The sequence below is a fragment of the Podarcis erhardii genome (genome assembly GCF_964252035.2).
Source record: "Podarcis erhardii genome assembly, chromosome: 14".
NCBI lineage: Eukaryota > Metazoa > Chordata > Lepidosauria > Squamata > Lacertidae > Podarcis > Podarcis erhardii.
Window position 1 is genome coordinate 13640407 of NC_138503.1, and position 4680 is coordinate 13645086.

A 4680-nucleotide genomic window follows, 5' to 3' on the forward strand; every position below is an offset into this window, starting at 1 on the left:
CCCTCCCCTCCAAGACTATCCCCAACTTGCGTTTCTGGGTTGTTTCTATTTTCACCCGCTTTGCTATCTCTCAACAGAAAAAATTATTAATAACATAACATCAAACCTTAAAAACATAAAAATAAAAATAAATACATCATCTTATTTCACTATCTTCCAAACATTTTCTTATGCTAATAATGTGCATGTTTATTTAAATCCTGCCATCGAGTCTATTGCCTTTCTTTGTTTCTGCAAATATAATATGAATGGTTCCCCATCTTTTTCAAAGTCTCTGTTGTCTTTTTCTCTTAGCCTTTCTGTCATTTTTGCCAGCTCTGCATACTGCATCAATTCTCTTGCCATTGTTCTTTAGTTGGTATTTCTCCAGTCTTCCAATTTTGTGTAATCAACATTCTTGCTGCTGTAGTGACATACATAAATAAAGCTCTCGTTCCTTTTGGTATGTCTCCCCGTCAGCTTCAATCCTGGCCCTTGTCCCACCTGAAGGTCCTTTGGAGACAGCTGTGACATCGATCTCCTCATCAGAGGTCTTTCTCCAGGAATATCTGCCTAAAGAGGTGATATGGGTATTTGGTGAGATGACCTTCTTGGTGGTGGCACCCCAATTAGAAAAGGCCATCCCTGACAAGGCTCATCTTGCACCTACATTAATATCTTTTCAGTGTCCTGGGTCTTTTTTTGTGACTATACCTTTTGCCCTTGGAACAGATCATTCTGCCAGGTTAAAAATGTTTTAACATAATCTATGCCGCTGTGGTTATCTTTATGCGAGACACCGTATTGATTTTAATGTTTTATTTATCTTTGTTATGGTGTCTTTCATTGATTGAACTCTGTGTGAACCACCCAAAGGACCTTGTTGACTGGCTGGTCGACAAACGTCCTAGATAAATCAGACAAAACTCGCAAGCCACAGAGCAATCAGACTGTTTCTTGAGCGCTGGGCTCCCCGGGAACTGGCCAACTTTCAAGTATAACTAAACTGAACTAACATGTAATTGCCACTAGAAAGTAGCTAACCCGATAGTTTGAGTAGTGAACCAGAAGCAAAAATATTGCTGCCATCGGAGACTTTGGTGCTTTACAACACTCTTAAGGGCTGGAAAGGAAAAAATACCTTGTAATTCTTCTTTCATGTGTCATTCATTTTTCTTACAGTGGAAATGCTTTCAGCCTCTTGTTATCCCTCAATGCCCTCTAAAATCAAACAACCCCCCATCTTTTTCACTCTCCCAACTGGCAGAAATCTCTTTTTCATTGCTAGTGACTGAAACTTTTCCAGCTGCAAGCGTCCGAAACTTTTCCAGTTACACTTAGAATGCAATGAAGAAGAAATAGAGAGCGACTGCATTCAAATGTTCCTCCTAAACCTCATATAGAGACTCAGGAAAGGATCTGAGCAGCTCTGAGCTGTACATCAGGGATTGGCAGACTTCAGGCTTGGCTTGCTGGATCTACGTTGTTGTTGTTTTTTTAATTTTATTATTATTATTATTATTATTATTATTATTATTATTATTATCATTATTACAATGATAAAGGTAAAGGTAAAGGGACCCCTGACCATTAGGTCCAGTCATGACCGACTCTGGGGTTGCGGCACTCATCTCGTTTTATTGGCCGAGGGAGCCAGCGTACAGCTTCTGGGTCATGTGGTCAGCATGACTAAGGATGGCGAACCAGAGCAGCACACGGAAACGCTGTTTACCTTCCCGCCAGAGCGGTACCTATTTATCTACTTGCACTTTGACGTGGTTTTGAACTGCTAGGTTGGCAGGAGCAGGGACTGAGCAACGGGAGCTCACCCCATTGCAGGGATTCAAACTGCCGACCTTCTGATCAGCAAGTCCTAGGCTCTGTGGTTTAACCCACAGTGCCATCCGCGTCCCATTACAATGATAGGGAGGTGCAAAAAGAACACACAGGTCCCACCTGCTGTATACATTTAACACAGCATCGTACCACTTCATTAGGGGACCCCTAGTCTCCTCACAGAGCTACAGTTCCCAAAGATCTCTGGGAAGAGAGATTGTCTGTTACACCACTCTGGGAACTGTAGCTCTGGGCCCCCTCCATGCCTGTAGGTTTGTACATGATTCTATGGGGCAGGGGTGGGCAACTTCCAGCTCACAGGCCGATCTTGGCTTCAGGCCCTTTTCCCCAAGCCAGACCCACATGCCCATCAGCTGATGTCACTCATGAAATCGTATGATGCGCAGAAGGACAGGGTCAAATCCTGTGTTGGCTACGTATGCCTGTTCCCACCAGGTAACAGAGATGCACAGTCAAAGCAGAAGGATTTAACCCCCCTGCCCCACCAGCTGATGAGCGGTGGGGTTAAATCCTGCTCAGCTTGGCAGTATTCCATGCAAGCAAACCCCTTCCTTAATAAGCACACATCCATAGGTTTTCTCAGCAGAGATCTACATTGCAAAATTCCAAGAAGCATGAAATCTGAAGGATAACTGTGCTCATTAGGTGTGATGTGCCTATTACATACCCAAACTCACAAATAACAGGTTCCTCAAGCATCCCGACTGCTTAGTGAAACCAGAATGGTACCTTCTGGCATAAAGCAGTCCTGGTATCATTACGGATGTCACAGCATGCCTTGATATAGTTACTTTTGGGACTACATTTCAGTTCCATTAAAAAAAATAAAACACTCAGAAACCTTCAAATGGCTATACTTTTTGCAAGCACAACCCCCGAGCTTCTCCCCATTTGGTCCCTAAATCTACATTATGTTAACCGTGAATCCGAAAAATCCAGAGAATTTATTTTATAAACATACCAATAGGTGAACTAGAATGAATTGAAGCAAAACAACTTCACCTCTCTTTTTTCCGCCTTCCTATTTAGTATGTGACTATAATATGCCCATATACAGTGGCACCTCAGGTTAAGAACTTAATTCATTCTGGAGGTCCATTCTTAACCTGAAACTGTTCTTAACCTAAAGTACCACTTTAGCTAATGGGGCCTCCCACTGCTGCCGCCGCTGCACAATTTCTGTTCTCATCCTGAAGCAAAGTTCTTAACCCAAAGTACTATTTCTGGGTTAGCGGAGTCTGTAACCTGAAGCATCTGTAACCCGAGGTACCACTGTACTTCCAAATGAGCAATGGGTCAATGCCTTATAAATCATTAGTTACAATACTAGCATAGGACTGTGCATAATTGGCTTGCAAATATTTAGGAAAACTACCACTATTACTGATTTGATGGAACAACAACTCTGCATTCTGCTGCCACCACCCCAGTATTAGATAGCCAGTCCTTTTTTTCCATAGACAAATAAAGCTTGTGTTCTGAAACAGCCAAGAACATTAGCATTTAATTATCAATTACATGTGTACTTCGGCATTTAAAGCAAGTTGAGCTGAGCAAGCCACACAGAAAGTAGCCTGAGGCTTATGCTTAGTTCAGTACTGCTCCTGCCAAATCCTTGCCATCACCCCCAAGAACAGATTAAGAAACCCTTCTGTCCAAAAAGCCAAAGTTAGCAAAAGCAGAACATCGGATGAGAACCCTGTCAGATCAATAAAGCTAAGATCAGCTTCATGTTCCAGATAAGCAAACCTATTACCATGACAGGCACAACCTCTCTATGGCGGGGGTTTGCAAACTGTGCTCCGCGAGCTTCATTCAAGTGACCCACGGTGGGTCTGTGGGTTTTTGGTTTCAGATGGGAGGTGGCACAGCCATCACACTAAATCCCAATATTTAATTGGATTTCAATTGCTTCTTTTATTTCTTATATTGTATTTTATTGCATCATAATTTGAATTGTATGGAATATCTGAAAAAAGTGCCTCCAAGAGCAGGCCCAAGATGCAGATCAGCGGAAGAGAAACTCCCAGTGGTTCTGCATCTCTCAAGAGATTCATGGGACAGAGGCTCATGACAGGGCCTTCTCCATTTTGGCCCCAAGTATGCAGAACTCCCTTCACACAGAGGTGAGTCTGACACATCCATGGGTTGTGGAAGATGCATTTCTTGAACTCTAGCCTTTGAAAACTGAATAACGGGCTTCGGTGTCCTTCCTGTAATATGCTATTCAAATTATTGATTTTGGGGTTGTGGGTGGGGTGGTTTTTACTGTACTGATTCTGGGTTTTTTTATACTGTAACCAGTCCTGTGACTTTCTGGCAAAGAGTGGGTAACAAACACAACCTTGCCAATGCCATAAAGCACCAGATCCACCTTTCTTGCGGTGCTTCAGTCTTACCTGTAGTTTGGTAGTCATCCCCCGAAGTGAATTCAAAGTGAAGTGAATTCAAGAGGATCCACGTTTTATTTCCTTTTTATTTTCTTCCCTGTTAATGACTTTAGTATCTGGGGTGGAGTTCAATGCTAGTGACATTCAATATTTCCCCGTCATTTCCCTTCTCCCCAAAAAGTACGGTGGGGGCGCGTGGGAGCCAGTTTGTTGTGCAAGATCAACTTCTATTTCCCCCACCCGGATTTTCTGGCACGCGACCGAAGCCCTCCCGAAATCTCTCCCTCTGTTTCAATTCCACTACGAAATATGATGATCTGAATTTATTTATTTTTAGTTTTTTTGTGCTGCTGTTGCAGCAGCTGCTGTTCTCCGCAGCTCGGTCTCGTGTCTGCCTCCCTCCCCGCCTGCCAGCCCCGGGGTCTGGGGAGGCCCTCCCGGTCGACTCACATGA